Source organism: Stenella coeruleoalba (genome assembly GCF_951394435.1).
Source record: "Stenella coeruleoalba genome assembly, chromosome: 7".
Taxonomy (NCBI): Eukaryota; Metazoa; Chordata; class Mammalia; order Artiodactyla; family Delphinidae; genus Stenella; species Stenella coeruleoalba.
This window is the reverse complement of record NC_137153.1, coordinates 108,132,324-108,155,528: the sequence shown is the minus strand read 5'-3', so window position 1 is coordinate 108,155,528 and position 23,205 is coordinate 108,132,324. Positions and strand designations below refer to the sequence as shown.

The 23,205-nt window shown below is 44.9% G+C and overlaps 1 protein-coding gene across 4 annotated transcripts in view; it reads left to right on the top strand.

The window, feature by feature from the left end:
* Nucleotides 1–23,205, top strand: part of BRINP1 (BMP/retinoic acid inducible neural specific 1) — a 423,362-nt gene that overhangs the window by 77,557 nt on the left and 322,600 nt on the right. For all 4 annotated transcript variants that reach the window (XM_079927237.1, XM_079927235.1, XM_079927238.1 and 1 more), the window contains exon 2: nt 16,818–16,878. The gene's annotated coding sequence lies outside the window, so the exon portion shown is untranslated. The remainder of the gene's footprint in view (nt 1–16,817; nt 16,879–23,205) is intronic.

Genomic DNA, 23,205 nt, shown 5'->3' with positions numbered 1-23,205 from the left:
TTTTACTTTTCTGGTAATAGCATCATGACAGGTGAGAGGTGATATCTCATTTTGGGTTTGATTTGCATTTCCTTGATTATTACTTACCATATGATCTGACAGACCCACTTCTGGGTATTTATCCAAAATGATTGAAGTCAGGATCTTGAAGAAACACTAGCACTCCTGTGTTTATTGCAGAACTATTCACCATAGCCAGGGTGTGGAAACAGTCTAAATGTCCATTGACAAATAGATGAATCAAAACAATATGGTATATACATACAAAAGAATACTATTCAACCTTTAAAAAGAAGGACATTCTACAATATGTAGCAATATGGTTGAACCTTGAGGGCATTACGCTAAGTGAAATAAGCCAGTCATAGAGAGACAAATACTACGTGATTCCACTTACATGAGGGATCTAGAATAGTCACATTCATAGAACCAAAGAGTGGAATGGTGCTCACCAGGGATTGGGAGGAAGGGGAAATGGGGGTTGTGAATCAATGGGCATAAAATTTCAGTTAAGAATGGTAAACAAGTTCAAGAGAGCTACTGTGCATATTGTGCCTATGAGCAACAGTATTGTACACTTAAAAAATTGTTAAAAGGGTACATTTCGTATTAAGTGTTCCTACCAAAAAAATTAAATTAAAACAAAACACTTATATTAAAGTGTAAAACATTATAAACATTGTGAAATGACAGCAACTGATGTCAGGCAGGGGCAGAATGGACTGGTACTTAAAAGGAAGTCCTAGATTAAAATCCTGACTTTAAAGACAGTGGTGTAGTCTCAGGAAAATTATTTAATTATTCCATATCTTGGCTTCCTCATCTATAATACGGGGATAATACCTTCCTAACCAGGGTGGTATTAAGGATTAAAACATGTAACATACTGACCAGCGCACGGTGACACTCAATAAATGGTTTATGTTATTTGAAGAATCATTGTATAATGTCCAGAATGGAGGAGGAACTGGGCTAGCTGTGTTCTGTAATTGCCAGGTGATACCTGAAGTATTGTGTCCAGTTGAGGGAACCATACTTTAGGAGACTTACACAAGGAGTGTGTTCAGAGCGGGTGGTGGCACATAGAACCAGGAGGATGGGTGGCTGTTAAGTACAATCAAATAAATTTGAAAGTGTTGAAAGTGTTTTCTCTTGAGAAGAGAAGCCAGAAGACAACATCAAATTAGCTAAAGGGAAAATACAAGAAAGCTGTTTTGGTTTTCGACTCCATAACACGAAGTTTCACTTGGGGGTGAACATACCGGTCTGGATAGCATATCTCAGGAGATACTTTCTATGATCAGAAGAGCATGAGTTTTCTGGGGCAGGAGGGGTGGGGGCAGGGGGGGTCCCTTACCCGCTGCTGTGTGCTCAAGCCACATGGTCAAGGTCTTTGTGAAGGGCACTCCTTCCTAAGGTCAGGGTTTGCTTAATTAAAGACCTCTAAGACCCTCTGGAATGTTAGGATTACTTGGTGGGCAGGGTGGCAGCATCCCCAGTGCCTTCCTGAAGGCCTTAATGTGCTGGGTGACTGTACCTAGAGGTGGGTAAGGTTGTCAATGACTTGCTGCTCCAAAGATAGAAGGTAATTTGTGTTCCCATCTAGTTTAATGCATCTGTCTTTTCTCCCAGGGCATCAGCCAAGTGCCTACATATTGGACCCATCCGTCTTTCCTAAACTACAGAATTAGGGGGTTACGTTTGGCTAACGAACCTTTTCAGAAAAACATACTTCCCTAAATTAGGTTCTAATTGCACTGGGAAGCAGCAATTACCTGGAACCTGTTAATATTTCAGGAAGTTGCATCCAGCTGAGCGACTTGAGAGCTCTGTGGAGCCCCGTGGAGGGCTGGACTGAGAGACTTTTGGACTAACCCCCACCCCACCGACCTACCCTGTCTTCCCACGTCAGCCTCCCTCTGGCTCACCAAAACTGGATGCTGATGAAATCTTAATAGTAAAGGATCTTACAATTAAGTGGGATTAGAGTTATGGAACCACAACGCTTGGATTCTCAAGACCAGAATAGACCTATGTAGCCCCACTGCCCCCCGCATTTAATCAGTTAATCCACTTGGCAATATCCCCGGGCAGTAGCCTTGAACTCCTCCTTAAACATCTCCCACATTGGGCAACTTGCCACCATCAGATATCCCATTCTATTTTTGTACAGCCTTGAGAGCTAGAAACATCTTATGGAGGTCAACCCAGTATGAATTACTTAGTTCCTCTGGGGAATAATACTAACGAGGATGATCATAGCAGTCTACATTAGTGAACACTTACTACCAATTAAACACTCTAGTAAGCACATTTTCTGGTTTAATCCTGATAATTTAGGATGCTTTAGGATTCATGGTATGCATCCTGTTCTGTGGGTTAAGAAACTGAGACCAAGAAGGTTCTTGTGATTTGCCCAAGGATCAGAAGTGAGTTTCAAACCCAGATTTAAAACAAAACATAACAAAACAAAACCCACATTCATAAGACTGAAAAAGCTCTTCTCTTAACCTCTTCCCTATGCTCCAAATACAGGTCTGTGGGTTCTCTCCATAGTGGGGCACCTCTTTAGAGTACCTCCCTCCATCCCCATCCAAAAAGAGAACTCATCTTAGATCTGCGCTTTATCTCAAACCTGTTCCCAGGTTTGGCTCCAGTCAGCCTGAGTATTACTGCCCCAGAGCAGAGGTTTTCAAACCATGCTCAGGAAAGCTTTGCACTTTGGATAAAGGGACCCTGGGGCTACTGTGGGGTGTGAGAGGTGCTGGCATGGTAGGGCCCTGGGACCTTATCTTCAGCTAGAGTACTTTTGCATCTTATGTACTGGACTTCTGTATAAGATCTCAGCTGGAGAAAAGATTCCATGGCTCATAAACATTTGAAAACTACAGCACTGGACTAGGGTATGGACATCAAATCTAAATGTTAAGGGGGTATCTTAGGCCAGTCTCATATGTTGTAATACCATCCCCTCGTCAAATCCAACTCTGAAAGCATACATGACCAATGTTTGTTGAATAAGGAAGGATTTACCTGTCAGGCAGTAAAGCTTCCTAAGTATTTCTTTACCTGATCTGTTCTTTCTCAGATGTTCCACTCCTGTGCTACTACCATCTCTGTCGCCATGTCTCTCTGTCTCTCTCTCGTTCCTTGAAACACAGATGCGCTCACTCACAAGCATATCCGTATTCTCAAGTCTGTGTCTTCTCTCCTTCCCTGCATCTGCACCTTTGTTTCTTCCCCACTCCCACCCCACCTAGACTCTCGCCCTTTGGAGCTTGATGTCTGTATTGATCACAGCTTTTTAGTATTTTTGATGCTTTGACATTTTGAGGCCTTGCTGACTCTGAAAGGGCTGCCTCTAATTCCCAGAGATAGTAAAGTACTTGCCTGTAAGTGCATTTTTCATATACAACAATCCAGCCCAGACCCCACCTCCTTTATTTGGCTTTTACATTCTGGGCCACTATTTTCCTGCCCTAATCACCCAAAGGACAGGTACCCAGGTACCAGGTAACTAGGGACAGCTCCTGTGCCGTAGAGCCCACTGAAATTATGTAAACTAGACAATCCTGAACCTGCTTACCCTGCCTCCCCCGTTCCCACGCATGGAGAGCACAGTCAAGGCTCTTGTCCATGTTTGCCCCACCCGCTTCTGCCCCCTGACTGAACCCGATGCTTCCCCTGTAGCCCCTTCCTCTTGCAATTTGTGTGTATGCCAGCCTTTCTTTTCAGTGGCACTCAGCTCTCGCTCTGTTAGTTTGCCATAGCTGAATAATAAGCAAACCGATGTTTTAAAGCATCTTTTTCTCAGATTTTAGCCCTCTTGCTCTCTGCTTCCCTGATCTGCATCTTCGACAATTATTACCCTCAACGCAACCAGATCTGCTTCCCAGGAGTCTTCCTTCTAGGAGAGTCTGAGAAGGGCAGCTACATGTGGTTTCTGAATAGCTAACACTTTTTTCCAACAAACACATACACATACACACCCGGATATATCCTAGCCCTGCCCTTTGTGACTGTCCCAGCGCTTAGCTCTTGCTCCAGCCCTGGGCCCTTCATGTCCTTCCCATGTCTGTGGCCAGCAGGCCTTCTCGAATTTTACCCTCCTCTTTTCTCCTTACACAGAGCTTTACGCATGCTCTTTTTGGCCTGAGCTGCTTCAACCATTCTAAGAAATAATCCCAAGGCTACTGCTTCTGCTGCATGTCCTTCATCTTCACTCCTCGTGTGACCGCACTCACTTACAACTTCCTGGTAGCTGCCCAGTCCTGTACCAGCCTGGGTGCTCCTTGAGGGTGGTACCAGCATAGCACCTGGCTTGCAGTGAGCTCACATCAAATATTTCATGAAGGAATGAATGAATTTGACTTGTGCTCTCTCAGCCTTTTTTCCCTCCCTTTCCTCCCAGGAGCCATCTCACGCGCGCACGCGCGCACACACACACACACACACACACACACACACACACACACACAAACACACTCACACTCTTTTACCTTAAAATGGTGCTTCTGTTTACCTGTGGGCAAATACACACTGAATAGCTCAAAGGAAGCCATTCAATTTCTTTTATCATAAGTTGTAGGCAGTATGTCTTGAACTGAGTGGTAAAGGCAGGATTTAATTTTTTTAACCTAGGAAAAAGACTGGAACATGTGGATTTGGATTCAGGCAAAGGGAAGAGAAAGAGGCAGAGAAAAAGAAGAGGAAGCAATGAGTGAATAAATAGAAGGAGGGAAGGAAGAGTGGAGAGAAAGAAGGGAGGAAGGAGGAAGAGAAAAATCAGTTGACCAATGGCTCCTGTCCGTACTGATTCCTTGGTTGGCGTACTCCAGGCGGGTGGGCTATGGGGCCTCATTCCCTCAAACCTTAACTTATTTCCCTATCAATACTATCTCTGCATAATCAAGTTATTCTTGGGACCCTGTCAGCTCATAGCAATGAGGCTTGTCTAATGGCTTGTCAGTTGTACTTGGATGCAAATTACTGGAAAGACCCAAAGACAGAAGGTGCTGATCTAACACCTTTGGGAGCCATTGGGATGGGAACCCTCCTCTGTGCTATGCCACCACCCCCTGCGTTGTTCCCCAGATTCAGGACAGGTGCAGGTCTGGGGGACCTATTGCCTTCCACTTCCTTCTCCTCATCTAAAGAAACAAGACAGATAGGTACAAACTGGGGATTAAAGTAATTAGTGTGACCTGTCTAAGCTCCAGGAAGCAGATGGCATTGGAACAACTAGCAAGCTTTGGACGTGCCCGACTGAGCAGTGAGAGAGCTAGTCCATTCAGGAGAATCATAAGACATTCCAGGCGCTTCTCCCCACCTCTGCTGCTCTTGCCTCCGAGACTCCTCCCCTGAGCCTGTGCCGTGTTCCCTGATGAGCCACTGGTAGTTGCGACCTCTGTAGGGACGTGGAGGGCTCCAGTTCAGGGCAAAAGGAGATCTGGGGCTCTCAGTCTGTCTGCCTCCTTGAATGGTGCCGCCACTCCCCGTCTCCTTCTGATCCTTGTCTGTCTCCTCCTTCCCTTGTTCCCTGCTCTGTTTTGTTGTAATTTTAGCCACGGGGGAGGCAACAATAAAGTCCGATATGGAGATATCACTGGAGTAAATGGCGTTTACTGTTAATGTGGCAGGAAATGCCCTCCTCCCTGACTTGTGATGTTTTAACTCTCTTAGGGAAGGGAGTGGCACTGGCCTCTTCTCCAGGCCCAAAGGCCAGGGAAGATTTTTCATCTGGATCATTAACTCTAAGCCATGATTTTAGCAACCACACCGTTCTGTGGAGTGTGTGCACTGTGGGAAAATCGTGACACCCCAGCACTTGCCAGGCAGAGCCCAGGGCTGAGCATCAGGAGCCTTGGTTCCTGTCCACATCCACGGCTCACGAGCTACACAGGGTCCCTGAGTTAACTTTCCTGAGCCTCAGTTTTCTCATCTGTTAAAGATAGCAGCCTGTTCCTTGGCTGCTTTGAATGGTGGTGATGAGAATACCATAAGATGGTGTGAATGTCTTTGGAAGCTAAAGTACTATTTCAATATTAGTTATCACAATGGCTATTTTTTATTCGTTTGTTTTGATGACTGCAGATTGCAGATGATTTCCTTCCCAGTACCACCTGCACAACACACTTCCATCTCTAGCTCTCCCTGGATCAAATCTTCCTTTCAGAAAAGTTTCTGATATCAGTCATTTTTACGTAATATCATTCTGTCTCCTTACCCCAGTTTCTGCTGGCCAAACCATTCTCCGCCCTGCCAGGAGAGCGCTCTTTCTGAAATCCATGCCTGATCCTGCTCGCACACCCACCCTCCCAGTAGCTCCAACTGCCCATGAGTTGACTTCGTACAGTCAGGCAAAATTTAACCGTCACCTACTGTACGTTCCGGGCACTGTTCCAGGGAGGGAACGATAGCAGTAAACGAGACAAGAAAGGTCTCTGCCTTCCTGAGTTTTATGTTCAAGAAGGGGAGACAAAATAAACAGGAAGATAACGAAGAAGATCATTTCAGATAGTGATAAGTTACAGGAAGATAGTAAAACCAGGGGGTAAGATGAGAGTGATAGGAGCATGGGCAACATTGGATATTTGCACTCCAACCCAAGTAATGGAAGGAAGCAGCTGTGTGTAATGCTGGGGAGAGGTTAACAGGACAAGAAACAGCAATCACAGAGGCCCTACGATGAGATGGGCTTGGCAGGGCCGCATAATGGAATGGGGGTTGGTATTTTGAGCAAGGGAAGAATGGTGGGAGGTATAATGAATGGGAAAGGCAGGACCCTGTAGACTATTACAAGATTCTCAGCTGTCTCCTAAGGGCAAGGGGAAGCCTTTGCAGGTTATAAAGCAGAGCAGTGACATGATCAGATTTACCTTTTGTAAAGATCACCCTGGCTGCACTGTGGAGAATGGAATTTTTGTGGATGAAATTTCAAAATTGGCTCTCACAACCCTTTACCAGTTGGGTCCAACTTACACTTCCAGCCACGTGTTCTATTACGGTCACACATGCCTGTGCTCTTGGTAAGCTCGACTACTTACTGTTTCCTACATACCGTGTTCTTTCGCCCTTTTAATTTTGCTATTGCCATCCTTTCTTCTGGTAATGCCCGCCCTGCTGTCCCCAGTGGTCTCACACCTGTGGTCATCCATTCTGCATGCTTGGATGTGGGCCAGAACCAGAGCATTCTCAAGGGTCTGGAACAGATCAGGGAGATAATCGAGAAATAGATATTTAGTGCTCACCCACTATGAGCCTGGCAGTGTTCTGGGCTCCTAGGATTCAGGGGGAATGAGACAGATATAGCCCTTCCCTCCTGGAGCTTATAATCTGAAGGATGAGGGAGGGTAAAGATGAAATATGAAACACGTTAGGAAGCCTATGCCTTGAAAGGTCACCCAGCGCTATACGTGGTCATCGTGGAGGCACAGAATCATAGATTTGTGGGCGTGTGGAATCTCAAGGTTATAGAATCAAATCATACCAGGAGAAAAAAAATTCCAGAATTAGAAATGAATATTTATCAGGTCTCTGGAGGATGGGGTGGCTGTATAAGCCCAGAAGTGATAGAAGAAACCACAAAGGAAATGACATAAAGCCAACTGGAAAAATACCCACAGCAAATATGACAAAGGATTACTATCTTTATTATGTGAAAAGCGCATGCAAATCAATTAAATTCACTAAGACCCCAGCAGATAAGTGAGCAGAGGGCAGAAAGAGACAATTCTCAAAAGAGGAAATACAACTGGTGAACAAACACAAGAAAAACATGTTCATTCTCTCGAATAATCAAAGATGCGCTTATTAAAACCATGAGATAACATTTTTCTCCTACTGAATTAACAAAGTTTAAACAAAGAAAGAAGAGGATGGCCAGTGCTTTGGAGAATGTGGTGATAGAGTCTCTCATGCGTTGCTGGTGGCTGTGTAAACTAGGGCAACCGTTTTGGAAAACAATTTGGCAACGTGCATGAAGAGTCTCAAATTATGATTTAATTTTAGTAATTTAATTTCCGAGATTTTTTTTTCTAAAGAAAGATTCCAAAAATAGAGAAAAGTTCTATGCATGAAGATATTTTCCCCCCTGAAGCATTATTTATAGTAGCCGAAGGAGGGGCGGGGGGAAAGGACCAAATAGCAAACTAGAAGGGTACAGATATCCGTATAAGGAAACATTCTGTGGCCCTTTAAAAAGATGTTTATAAGATGCTTATTCTCTGTGCTAAAGTTAAGTGAGAAAGGAGGCTGGAAAAAGGAATTACATATTCAGTATGATTGTACTCATAGGGAGACAATCATAGACAGATTGACTTAAAAGTTTCCCACATTGTTAGATAGATAAGAGCATCCCTAGGGTTGTTGGTTTGGGGACAGGAATGTGGACTGGGTCACCTAGCTTGCATCCTCTAAGGTTGGAGACTTGGTAAAAGAAATGGGAGCAGTCCCAGGCTTCCTTGGGGGAACTTGATTTAGTCCCCCAACTTCTGAGTGAGCTTCCAAACTGTATGATTTTAATTAACCCAGCTAGGTTCCATTTCACAAATGAGGAAGCAGATTCAGAATGGTTCATCACTTGCTCAAAGTTGCACAGATTTGTGGTAGGGCTGGTACTGGAATTCAGGCCATCTGAATTCAAACCAGTGCAGCTGACTACCTGGATATACAAATGCATAAGCATTTTCATTTACTTGGTGTGTGTATGTGCTTCGTCCATATGCATTGTGGGTGTACACACCTTGTATGTATATTCAGTGGACAGGTAACCAACCACCGTGGTTGCCTGGATTGTTCCAGTTTTATATCTAAAAGGCAGGAGCGGTTGGTGGTCTCCCTAAATGTTTGTGTGTTTCACCCTGTTTTGTGCGCACATGCTTCTTGATGTATCCTATGCATCTCTTGGTGAGTCTGGGTTGGTTTTTCTGCTGCAAACAGGCTGCCCCTTTGGCTCCAGCCACTCAGTTGGCTTTACAGCATCTCTAGCCCTGGGCCAGACTCTCTTGTCCTGTTCCAGGGAGGAGGGGCTCGTGGGAAGCCCCCCGGGTTTGGATCCCACGGGCCAGTGTTCTGTTGCAGGCAGCCACCATGGCACCATCCAGCCGGCTTCTTGGAAGCGGATAAACGTCCCTCCTCGCTGATCTCCCTGCTTCGCTCAGCCCAGGAGTAGTTCTGTTTGCTTTCATCAGACAGAAATGTGCTTGCCTCTTGCCTCTCGTGGCTTAATTAGCTCTAATGCGGGTGGAGGCTGTCCTTGGACGGCTTCCCGCAGCTGCCCTCTGCTGGCCGGCAGCCGCATTGGCGGCTGCACCTGGGAAACCAGAAGCTGTGGTTTCCGCCTGAGGCTGAGGGGTCAAGAGGTTTGTGTTTCCCAGAGAGACCCCGAGACGGAGAGGCAGTTATGACAAAAGACCTTATGCCTAGTCCTGGCACGCGGAGCAGCCCTAATCTCTCCCTCCTAGAATAAATATGTACGAAAATGCTTCCCTGTGTCCCCGAGGAAGGTGAGGTTATTAAAATCGACCTGTTTTTGAAAGCACAGTTCTAACCTTTATGAACTTGAACAAGCAGCTGCCCTTCTCTGAGCCTTAACTTTCTCATGTCATCTGTAAAATGGGCACCACCATGGCATTTTCATTAGGTTCTTGAGAACCTTAATTAAGAATGTCTGCAAACCCTTGACCAGTGCCTGCCACACAAGGAATACTGATAAATGGTGAGTATTATTATTAATAATGATGCTATTATTGCAACTGCAGCTAGCAATGGGACTGTTCCGTCTTCTCTGCAGCAATAGGAGAAGGCTGAGCTGATTAAATGCTTTTCGAATTGGCTCTTGACACACTGCTAAGATTTGACAAACTTTTTTAAAAAATTATTACCATGTGCCAGGTTTTGTCCAAGAGATGAGAGAGCTATAGAAATAAATAACTCACTGGACTGAAGGCAGAGTAACTGCACTAAATCAGAAATAAAGTATAGAATTCTTCTATTCAAGTGTGTTTTAAAAATAATAATGATAATAACACAATCTCATATTGGTCTAGCATTTTTCAGTTTTCACAGTCCTTTTCCAGGCTCCTCAGAGAGATAATGGATAATGGATAATGGATAATGGATAATGGAGCGCTGTAGAAAATAGACAGCTTTCTGCAAAGTTAAGGTGATTTGTATTGAGGAGTAAAGTTTGTCTGTGTCCTTCAATGACTAAACAAATCGTTCGCTCCTGTTAGATTGATAAAGACAATCACAGAATCATAGGGTCACAGACCCTCAGAGCGAGGAGAGACTTTAGTTGTTGCTCTCTCTATCCATTGCTATCTACAGCTGTCAGGCAGGAATCTATACTCTGTTTGAATGCTTCTGAGGATGGGGCACTCACTTCCTCCCCAAGTAGAGGTTGATCTGTCAATAAATAAGCAGAAACATGGAGTATTCTGCCTCTCTTTTCCTCTTACCGCCTGAATCTAGACCACCAATTATGTTCATATTCCCTCTAAATGTCCCTCAGCATCTCCATCACAACTGCTCCTGCACAAATATCACTTCCATTGCAATCATAGTCATTTTCTAATTGGACTGTCAATTTAAACTTCCCTCTTTGCCCTAACCCATTCTCCTCATTGCTTTGCCACATGCAAATCTAATCTTGAAGTCCCTGTTTAAACCCTTTGCCTCTCCCCTGCTTGGAGAAGCCGAGCCTCCTTAGCAAGGCGTATGAAAACCTTACAAGCCCAGCCTTTGGCCTTCTCCTGGAGCAGGAGTTGGCAAACTATGGCCTGCAGGCCAAATGCAGCCCACATCCAGTGCGCACCATGAACAAGGAATGGCTTTTACATATTTAGAGGTAAACTGAGGCACAGTTAGCCTTCTCTTGAGAAGGTTGCTTGAAGAGTTGAGGACATTGTCTCTTGGGCTACAAAGCTTAAATACTTACCATCTGACCCTTTACTGAAAACGTTAGGTCAGCTCCTGACACGCCCACACACTTGACTTTCCAGCCACCAAGGATAACTTGCCAGACTCCACGCATAACTCCACACTTTGACACACCTCTGTGTCCTTCCCTCTGTCTATAACGCCCTCCCCTGCTTGTCTCTCTGACACACTCATATTAACCTTTCAGTGTTGATGCTGCTGGTAAGAGCTAATGGGCTTGGCCACTTACTCTGTGTCAAGCACCACTGTAAGCACTTTACATGTATTAACTCACTTAAGCCACACAACAAGCCTGTGAGGGAGCCACTGTTATTTTTCCCATTTTACAGAGGAGGAAACTGACATGCCAGAGATCGATTGACTTGCCCAAGTTCCAGAGCTGTGAAGGAGCTGAGCTGATTGAAAACTCAGCTCCGTTGTTGTCTGGCAAGCCTTCTCAGAACTCCCAGAGGCAATTTGCTGTTCCCTTTCCTCAGATAACTTCGTGCCTACCTGGATTATAGCATATTCCCTGGAAGGTTGCCACTACTTGTGTCCATGGCTTCCTTCTTCCCACATGGGAGGGAACCCACTAGGGACCATGGGTCATGTATTTTGCATTTCTGATCTTGTCCCCTGTGATGTCACCAGATTGGCTCACTATTGGTGCTGGAAACACTGTTCAAGTGAATCAAATGGCAGTGTTTCCCACAGGCAAGACCAACGGGCTATTTTAGGAGTGCATTGATAGTGTGGGCCCACTAACCTCCTGCTTCAGAAGAGGGGTTGTTGACTTAAGAGGCAACGGACAAGTCAGGACCCCAGAGCTTGAAACTCTTACTTTAAGGCTTGATTGACCTGGGGGTGGAGATGCTACAGGTTCTTCCAGGATTAGGCTCCCTGAAGAAGATGGAGGTTTAAGCCAGGAAGGACAAGTGCATCTTATAACTTCTATAAAAGTGACAGAAGAATAATGCCTCCAGGTAGGGGTCTTATAAGTCTCCTCCATGATAAAGAGCACTATAAAATTCGAAACGCCATTGAATTGTAGGGAAAAGTGTATTACTTATGCTCTTAGGTTTAGGATTGAAGGCCAAGTCAAAGGGAGGTGGATATGAAAGCTCTGTTAGAAATTCCTCATCTCTGGCTCATTATCCGGGGATCTTGAAAGGCTCCATTGTCCTTACTTCTTGGGGTCCCAAGATGAGAGTACAGAAGGTATTTAGTCCACATTCAAGAACCACCACTGGTTAAGGGATGGGCAGGACTTAATGATCACCCAGTTCAATCCAATGGGCAGAAATGCTTAGGCAAGAAGAGACTAATTCACTAGAGGACACTGGGGCATCTTGCAAGCCTTGGGTGAGAGGTGTATTTGGATCACAAGGACACCAAGAATCAGGGGCTACACACAGCCACATTGCCTCTCTTCTCGTGTCTCTCATTTCTGTAGGTCACTTCCGTTCTCTTCTGGCTTCCTCTCTGAGGCACAGAACATGACAGCCTCCTGTGGTTCTCATTACTCATGTTCCATGACTCCCACCAGAGATGAGAGACTGGTGTGAAAGTCCCAGGGAAGCCTCTGAGTGACCCGGCTTATTTGCTGGGCTTACCTCCGGGTCAGTTAGCTATGGCTTGGGACTAGGGCTGAACAACAAGGCATGCCCACCAGGGTCCTATATCTGTATACTAAGGACATTCCCAAAGTTGGGGAGGAGCGGGTTGTGAGCTAGGTGGCTGCTTCAGTTGTTATCCACTGCAGAAGATGAGAATAGGGGTCCAGCAAGACTGTTACATACTCTCCACCCAGAAGTCTCATTTTTTTCACAGAACCTGGGACTAAGGAGTACTGTTTAGAGTCTTGGATCCTTCCTTTAGGGAGAAAAGTTACAGAAGACCTCCTACATGTTAGCTGTTTTATGTTTAATCCTCAAAGCAACTGTATGAAGAGGTTATTTTTACTCCCATCATACACATGAGGAAATAGAGACTCAGCAGTTTTAATGATCTACCTGAGGATGCCTGGCTGGTAAAGGTCCAGCCTGGGAGGGGAATCTGGATCTTGTGGTATCCTAAGCCCTTGCCCCTTTCTTTACACAACTTTATACCTTACACCAGCTGGAACGTTATTTTACCCTTTTGTTCTTTGGTTTCTTCTTCTCAAAAGGTGATCCTTTCCCATTTAAAAATTCTTTTCTGTTTAATTTTCACACTTTTTTTTTCTGTTTTTCCCATTCTCAACAGACATCTGTGTCTCTAATTCTCTGATAACTTGACACATCCCCTGTAGTCACAGAGGAAAGACACTCTTGCCCCGTGAATTTCTGGGCGGTAAAGTAGTGGCCTCGTTAATCTCTCACTCCAGGTTTATGGGGGAGGGAAAGTGTATGGGGCTAAAGTAGACAAAATGCAGGATCTAAAGACTAGGCTCTAAGTTTAGCTTCCAGGCTAACTTGTGTGAACTTCAGTATGATGCTTCCTCTCCAGAACCTCAGTTTTCTCATCTGTAAAAAGAGATACCATCTGTATTACATAGACCCAGGGAATATGTGGTTGGGCTACTAAGGAAGCTTTTTAAAACCAATTCATGTAGGTGGACTTTCAGTTTTACAAGCTTCCTCTATCCCCGTTCCTCCAAGTCTTTGGTTTTCTCATCTGTAAAATGTTGGGAGTTGGACAAAATGCTTTGCCACCTTCCAGCTCTCAAATTTAAAACCTCTAGTTTCTATGCCCATGAAAATGCACACCCAACCCTTGTGTCTCCCCACCTCACCCCGCGTATCACCCCTACAGGGACTCCTGAGCAGGTCCCCGGTCCCTCCCCTGCCTCCCTCTCCCCGTCATCCCAGTGACTCACTCACCGCCCAGAGGCCCCAGAGATAACTTCCAGCAGCAGGCTCTCTCCTCTCAGCTCTTAAGGTGGCCACACACTGGGCTGAATAAGCTGCTTACCAGCATGTGAAGGGATGGCATTTAGAGTGCCACATCTTTTTTTAGCTTTGTTTTAAAGGGAAGCTGATTTGGGAATATGTTTGGAAGATGTCCCTCCAGTTTGGTGCTTGGGGCTTTGTGAAGGTGGGAACACAGAGAGAGAAGTTCTTCCGTGTCTCCTTTGGTGCCTCCTAATGTTTCAAAGATCAGTGGTGTTTTTCTCATCTCCCAAGGCCCTCAGGAAACATTTGGCTCCACCCGGAGCTGGCTGTGTCTGTGGTGACAAGACAAGCTGTAAAGCTCTGGACATGGAATTAGAAAGTCTGATTGGTTTTGTGACCTTGGGGAAGTCATTCACTTCTCAGTTTTTGGTTTCCTCATCCATAAAATATTAACATCATAACTGCAGTTAATAAGACACACAGCAAAAACAATCAGAGCCAATATTTACGGAGTGCTTGCTATATACTAGGCACTAAGATTTCTCATGCACCATCTCCTTTAATCTTCATAATAGTTCTTGGATTGAAATACTATCATTATTACTATTTTTCATATGAGAGAAGTAAATAAAACTCAAAGAAGTCCAATAACTTACGTAGTCTAGAAAGTGGCATAACATAGAATTCAAACCCAGTCCTATGTGACTCCAGAGCCTGTGCACTTAACTATTATACTACACGGCTGGACTAGACCACGTAGATGGTGTTTCAGTTATCCACTTCTGTGTGACGTGCCAACCCAAAACTTAGTCACATAAAACAACAGCCATTATATTATGCTTGTAGAGTCTGTGGATAAGGAAGTTGGTGGCACAGTGAAGATGCCTTGTGTCTGCCTCACAATGTCTGGTGCCTCATCTGGGAAGATTCAGAAAGTCTGGAGCCTTTTTGTTTAGCACCTGGGCTGGGATGACTCGAAGGTGGGCTCATTGTGAAACTGTTGACCAGAGTGCCAACATTTCACTCTCCATGTAGAGTGGGCTTCCTCACAGCATGGGGGCCTCCAGGTATTTGAACTTCTTACATGTTGGCTCAGGGGCTCCAAGAATGGATGAAGCTGTGTGGCTTTTTATGATCTAGTCTCAGAAGTCACATGGCAACACTTCTTTCTACTCTCTTGGTTAAAGTAGTCATAAGCCTACTCACATTCAAGGGGTCAGGACGTAGATCCACCTCTCAATAGATGGAGTTTTAAAGGTTTTTTCAGCTATGTTATAAAACCACCATCAGTCGGGCCAGCTGTGAGCTGCACTGGGGCATCAGACTAGGTTGATGAGGAGACTGAAGAAGCTGACAGGATCAGGGCCAAAGGGCACTCATTAGTTATATGATTGGCCTAAAAATGAGCTTTCCAAGAGTCTAAAGTATAAAGGTCAGTATGGTGGAGAAAGCCCAGTCTTGATCTGAGTCAGGGCTGTTATTCAAGACAACCTAATCTACCGTATCCTGTAATGCTGCAGAGTTCTCCAGGCAGTGGTGATGGGTGAAGCTGATCAGGGAGCAGATTATGACCATATAATCTAGTTTCCTGATGATAGATCATGGTTGAGAACATGGGCTTTGGAATCAGACAGACATGGGTTCAAATGCAAGCTTGACTGTTTCCTAGCTTTGTGAACCTGAGCAAATAACTTGACCTTTCCAAGTTTCAGTTCACTCTTATGTGAAACAGGGTAATAAAAAATAGTGCCTCTCTCATAGGGCTCTTGTGAGAATTAAATTTAAGAAGTGCTTAACATGGCACCTCGAACGTAGTAAGCACTTAACAAATGTCAGTTATAATTATTCATTCATTCAACCCCTTATGAAAAAAATATTTATTGAGTGCTTACTATGTGGCAACCACTATCCTAAGTGTTTATTATTATTATTACTGTTGTTATCTGCAGACGTCATCTATTGGCTGTTTATTCAGGGGAAAGGTTGAGCCAATAGGAAAGTAGGTGAAGCAGGCTGGGGTCCAGGGAACCAAAACCAACAGCCAGTTGTACAGATTGGGTAACCCAGGGGAGTAAAGAAAGCCCAAAGTTCCATTTGGGCACTTAGATACTCAAGGGTCTCCCCGAGTATGTCCGTATACCATTTCCCAATTCTAGGGCAGATGTACTTTACCTGATGGACTTGGGTAAGGTGTCGTCAGTTTCTGAGACTGCATGCCTACATGGCTGGGGTACAGGGGGAGAAACAGGGACCACATTCTCCTTCTCAGAGTCGTGAACCTCAAAAGAGACAAAGGGTGAGACTGTGCGTTGCAAACAGGGAAGATGTGACAACACTAAGGATGATGAGGACAATGCCCCTCTGTAGCTGGCCATGCTGTTGGCAGTTTTCACCATTTTTTAACGCGTTACATAGGAAAAGAACAGGCTCTGAAGTCAGGCTCTGCTTCTTATCAGCTGTGATGACTTTCACAAATTTTTCTTTTCTTTGAACCTCAGTCTTCCCATCTGTTAAATGTGAATTATAACAGCAATAACCATCTTAATTGGTGTATTAAATTAAATCCCCATGTAAAGATTTTGACATAGAGTAAGCCTGTGTTTTTCAGTGTCCATTAGATTCCTGCATTAGAATCCCCCAAAGTACCTGTTTAAAGTACAGACCCTAGATCTTCTTCTATTACAGTCTCATCACCCCTTGTTTTGTTTTTGTTTTTGTTTTTGTTTTTTGTGGTACGCGGGCCTCTCACTGTTGTGGCCTCTCCCATTGCGGAGCACAGGCTCCAGATACGCAGGCTCAGCGGCCATGGCTCACGGGCCCAGCCGCTCCGCGGCATGTGGGATCCTCCTGGACCGGGGCACGAACCCGTGTCCCCTGCATCGGCAGGCGGACTCTCAGCCACTGCGCCACCAGGGAAGCCCTTCACCCCTTGTTTTGCTCCATATTTCCCCCAAACTTTTACCACCTGATATACAGTATACTTACTAATTTCCATAATGTCTGTTTTCTCCATTTCCTTTCCAGTAAACTCCATAAGGGCAGGGACTTTTTGCTGCTACGCCTCCAGTCCCGGGAACAGTGCTTGGTGAGTAGAAATAAAAGAACACAATGAATGAATGAATGAATGAATGGGAATCTCTGGAAGTGAGTCCTCGGATTAGCCTTTTCTAAAGTCACCCCAGGGGATTCTTATACACACTCAAGTTTGAGAACCACTGTAGAAGGTACCTAATCAACATTGGTTGTTTTATCCCCTTCCTTCCTCTCTAAGTGTCTTAAATTTGTTTAACTTGCTTAAAGAATCAAATTACCAAGAAGAGATAACAAAGTGAGTAGCTCTAGGATGGACAGGGTTATCTATTAACCTATGAGCCTCCATCCTCTGTTGCAGAGAGATGAAAGCTTTGAGGGGAGAGACTCTGACTTGGTGGGTTGTGGTGAGAGAAAGGTAGGAGTCCCTTAGGCACTGACCCTTTGCAACTGGGTGCCTGAGAATGTAAAGATTCTGGGAGCTCTGGAGAAAGCAGTCTGCCTACCTTCTGCTCAGTTTGCCCCAGGGCCTTGCTCGCTTGACTCCCATTGCAGTAGACTTGGGAAGTAGCCTAACTCTTGACCAAATGGGGCGTGGCCTCAACACCAGCAAGATGGACCAAGGTTCAGAACTGGAACCTGCTTCCCGGGCTGAGTTGGCTCTGGCTTGCGATGATAGTTCTAGCTGCCAATCCTGGAGGAGAACCCAGGAAGGCAGGCTGACTGGAATCCAAAGGCCGTGGGAATAGATGGAGGCTTGAGGTCTCACAGGGCACACAAGGAACTGAGGAAGATGGGGAAGTGAGCTGGCATCATGGCATACCTGCTACCCTGTTGTTCATAATTACATCTCCTCTGGTTTTGAAGGTTTTGGCAGTTACTGGCTGTGTGATGTTGGGTCAGTGGCTTCCCTCTCTGAGCCTTGGTTGCATCATCCATAAACTGGGGGTGGTAATAACAGCATCTCCTGGGGGTGGTCATGAGGATTTAATGAAGATCAGAGAACTGCGTGAGGAGTAGAGTAGGCCCTAGACATTTTTCTTCTTTCTTTTTTAACTTCTTAAATTACAAGTCATTTAAGGGAAAACAAAGGAGGACCTCAGATTAAGGAGGGTGGCTGCTACTGGAAGCAGAACATGCAGTTCGGGGGACAGGAGCCCAGGGGAGGGATGTGCACACCGGGGGAAATGTTGGAGCCACTTGATTTAAGAGGCCGGAGCTAATCAACCCCTCTCAGCTCACCACGGGCCTTGCAATCAGGGCTCCACCAGCTCACCTGCTGCTCTGCCCTTGGGGAAGCTGCCAGAGTCAATCATGGCGCATTGTTCTCCCAGCTCTCCTCCTTGGAGGAACACTCTGAGCTTAGCCAGGAGAGCTGGGAGGACACAGAACCCCAGAGCTTTAGGCCTGGACTGCCGAGTACAGCACCTCTAGCTCTCTCATGAGGTTTAGGAGGTGATGTGACTTGGTCAAGGTCACAGAGAAAGCCAGATCTGGAGAAAAGAGGGGTTTTATATTCATTCCCATGGACATCTATTCACTCATTCATTGCTTATTATGGGTGCTGGACCTCATATGCTACACGAGGCCATGTTGCATTCCTAATCCTACATTCTTTCCAGTGCTTTCTTCTCTAAAGACTGAAGGTATCCACTCCAGTGGTAACTTTACTCAGACTTGGATGGAGGCCATGGACAAATTTCTGCCCACCCCTCCTCCCTTCGTCTCAGTCCTAGATTCTCAAGGCCTAGAAATTGCTAAGGAGACCAGGAAATCGTGGATCCAGTTGGAGTCAGTGGAATTTAGTTTATTTGAATTGACTTGAACTGAATGAAATGGAATTACTAAACTAAATGGAGATAATTGAATTGAAATATAACAAATTGGATTGAATTGAGATTAATTGAAATGAAATCAGTCGAGAATGTATTGAATCATGGTGCTGGCAGAGGTTTGGACATCACCTCCCTGATCCTCTTCATTGTCTAGTGAGGGAATTGAAGCTCAGGAAAGGGGCGGGTGAAGGAGGGTCAGTGACTTTGACCGGGTCATGAAGGTGGCAGGACCAGGCTTCAAAACCAGGTTTTCTGACTCCCAGGCCAGCACCTGTCCCACTAGGACACATTCCCAGGATTGGTGGGGCCTGAGGCTGTGTTTCTGGAAAGCAGACAAGGAGTCAATAGAAATCAGGGAGTGAAGAGGACTTTGGGAAATAATTAGGCATCCAGTTTTAACAACCTTCTAGACCTTCTAATGAATAACCGAGCTTGTCCTCTCTCCTCTGTGGTTGGCTTTCTGTGGCACTTCCTATCTGGACTATGGTGGATAATAAAGAACCTGAGACTCTGAGCCTAGTGACAGAAGGTATGGCAGGAAAGTTCTGGGGGGATGATTCTCTATGAAATTGCATTTACTTTGAGGAATAAAGGTATTATACTTGTAGCTGGTTACCTCCCTTGAATTCCCAATCATAGATCATTGTGCTTGAAAGCCTGCTCTTAGTACCATTCCTTGTTTAATGTTAAAAAAAATTAGATTAAAATAGACACGTGCTAAGTGGAGGAGACATCATATTTAATATCCACGTATTAGTGTAATAACCTTATGCTATCAACTATCTAACCCAAGAATGAAGACTTCTGTGGAGGGTGGAAAGAAATACGGTTTGAAAGAGGGAAGTTGGATCAGTGGCCAATGCTTTTATTGAAAACTGGTATAAATTGCTCTACCTGGGAACTTAAATCTGAAAGTCTCTATAAAAGGAGACATTATTCTTATGAGGAGAGTGTTATGTAATAATATTAGTTTGGATTCCCAAGGAAGAGGCAAATGGCAGCCCATTGACCTCTCATGCCCTTATCCCCCTGCAAATAATCACAAATGATAATCAACAGAACATATAAAGTTTCATGAATAATCTTCACAACAACTTGGGGAGGTAGGGCAGGCACCCTTGGCCTCACTTAACAGAGGAGAAACCAAGCCCAGAGATCTTCAATAACTCACCTTAGGTCACACAGTACATCAAAGGCAGAGGAAGGGCCAGGTCCCAAATCTTGGTCCCTCAAATACAGAGCTCTTTCAACATAGTGCACACTGGTGATTTTACGACTGAAATTCATTTTCATATAGTTGTTCCTTGGTTGTGTGGGATAAGGGTGGCGGGAGTCCTGGGGTGGGGACCTCAAAAAGCCAAGGGTGGCTCCACTCCATTTCACAGACTCAGGCCACCACGGAGAGCCCCTGGAGTGTATAATCGTCCTAACGAGCCGTGGCGCTTGTCAAGGTATGTGATCTGGAAGCTCATTGCTGTGATATGGAGATAATTGGGCCTGCCACCGGAACAGCAAACTGGCCGACAGGCTCTTAGCAAACTGCAGGGTGGGCAGAATGACACACTAAGGGATGCTGCCAGCTACCTGGCTTTGGTTTCTCTGATGTTTTTGATCACAGTCATCTCATCACCAAGGTCTAAAACCAGAAGGAAGGGCTCTATAGGAGATGGGTGGGGCATTGGAGGTAGATTTTTGGCACCAGGGTGGATCCTCCCTCCACCCCCTCAGAGGTTTCAGATGAAAGTGAATTGAATTTGGGAAGATCCACGAAGGAGAATCACAGTCATCTACCTTAGACCCACACATCTCCAATCCAGGGAACTCTAGGGCCCATCTCAGGGCTTGGCCAGACCCTGAGCTCTATGTAAAATCCATGGAAGGAGCCTCAGACCAGCCACGAAGTGGCATTCCTTTATGTTGGCTTAATTTCAGTTTCTATGTTTACCCCTGTTTCAGTAACTGGGTTGTTTTTATGTTCCATTTTGATCAAACCCCTGCTTTTACCTGTTTTGCCACTTGACTAACCATCATTCATTCTACGAATATGCAATGAACACTGTTTATGTGATAGATGCTGTTCTAAGTCTTGGGGATATAACAGCTAAAAAGGTAGGCAATGTCTTCATCAAGATTATATTCCATTGGGAGACAAGCAGGAAAACAAATGTACAGGGTAATATCAGGCAGTGATAAGTGTTATGAAGACCATAAACTAGGGGAAAACATCAGAGGTGCTAATTTGGATGGAGGAGGAGGTCAAGGGCAAAGGCACTGAGATCGGGACACATGGGGAATGTCAAGGAGTCATTAGAAGGCCAGCAAGGCTGCGGTGCAATAAGGGTGAGGGAGAGTGGTAGGAAACAAAGTCAGATTGCAAGCTGGATGCAGTTTCCTACAGAGCCTTGGAGGCCAGGGTAAGCTTGTTGGGGTTCCCTGTATTCTGCCAGATTCCTCTGATGTCTGTGGCATCTGCCTGTGGTCCAGGATAGCTCCCTCTTTGCTCTCGTCCAGTGATCCCCAAGTTGGCTGATAACAACTGTGAGTTCCTTTCACAGCCTCACCATACAAGCCAGGAGCAGCAGTTAATAAGGCTGAAGGACACATAGTGGGCTCACAAGTTCTCGTGTTTTACTCCTGGGTTATTTTCTTTCCCCCGAAGACTGAGTCAAATTCCATTTCAGCCCCTGTTTCCTTCTCATTGCACCAGTGGGTCTGTGTTACTGTTGTTCATGCTGACAGTCTCCAGAAATACTCTGGAAGCTGGCTTTGCTATAGTAAAAATTTTTGCTATAGTAAAAGGAGCACATTGTGATAGAGATTGTAATTGGAAAGAAGTTTGAATAATTGATGAATTTCTTCATTACTGTTGGTGAGCAAAACAGATCCCAAGCAACCTTTCAGGCTCATTCCCTGCCACTCCCTCTCTGTATCGCTTTCTCTCCAGCTACATTTCCAGGCTGTGATCATTTACACATGCTGTTCCCTCTGCTAAGGATGTGTGTCCTCTACTCCCTCTCCACTTAACAAACACGTACTCACAAGAAAGCCTTTTTTTGAGAAGTCTCTTGGCAACCCCACATTGCTATGCAGTCCTCTGATGGGCTCCTTTGGCACCTTCCTGTGCCCCACCCCCAATTTAGGTCATAGTCTAGTTAGCTAATCCCAGACATACTGTCTTCCAGTAGAGAGGGTCAACCTCAAAGGCTAGGACAGACAGTATAACTTGGTAGTTACAAGCTTCACTGCTGAGTCACACTGCGTAAGGTCAAATTCTGGTGCTTACTAGCTATGTGATTTGGGGTAAATTATTTAACTCCTCTGTGCCCCTATTCATCTCTAAAACTGGGATGGTAATAATGCTTACCCATTAAGTTTGCCTTGAGGTGATAAACACTTGTCAATTGACCTTCTTACTTCTTTTTTCACCCCTTTACATAGGAACCACTGCGAGTTAAAAAAATTGTGCTCTTTCCACAGACTTTTCAAGTGCTTATGACCTATTTCTTACCATTCAAGTCTCAGCTCCAATAACTTCTCAGAAAAGCTTTCTGTGGCCATTTAAAGTAAACCCCCTATTCAAGTCACTCTGTCCCATTATCCTTCCAGGTAGTGAGCAGTGCTATTTACCACATGTTTGCAGTTCTTTCTCCTTCCGTAGACTGGATAAGATGGCACTCTTGGTTACTTATTGTTAGGTAAGACCATGCACCTAGTTCTAGCCAATGAAACGTGGACAAAAATAATGTTAATAATTCTGAGCATTTAATTGCCAATGAAAGACCTTCCAGAGATCTCTTTCCATCTGGCGTGGTAACTGGCATACTCAAGATGAGTTCCTACATGATGATGATGAGAAGAGATCCCCTTATCCTCTAGAACCACGGTGCAGCATAAGCAACAATAAATCTTAAGTCACTAAGATTTGGGGGTTGTTTGTTACTGTAGCGTCACTTAGCCTAATCTGGCTGATAAACCCTTTGTATTACTTATCATTATCTATGAAAATGATTGCTGGGTATTCCTCAATATCTACTTTTTCTTTCTTCTATAGTAATAAAACTTTTAATTTTTTGCTAAGGAGTGGCTGCCTACATTTCCCAGGCATCCTGGCAGGTGATATCACCATCTGACAAACTCTGGCCAATGAGATGTGAACAGAAGCAATGTTTGCTACTCTGAACCTTACTCTTAAAGAGAAAAGTATGCTCTTCCTTTCCTATTAGCTAGAAGGTGGAAGTGATGATTCCATCTTTAACTAAGCAAACAAGTGAAATGCCCTGAAGACGACAGAGCAACAAGAAGGAAGGAACCAGTTTTCCTGACGCTCTGGAACCATCATACCAGCTCTCTGGATTCCGCATGTTTATCTTGTATAAACTAATGTGGTTTGGGGTTGCTATCGTAGCAATCAAATCTATTTGTTCACCACTATCCTATTTCAAGTCATCTTGCTCATTTATTCAGTTGATTACTATCTATTCCCACTGCCCTGACACACACGCACACACATAGGTTCTACAGGAACAGGAATTGTTTCTGTCTTATTC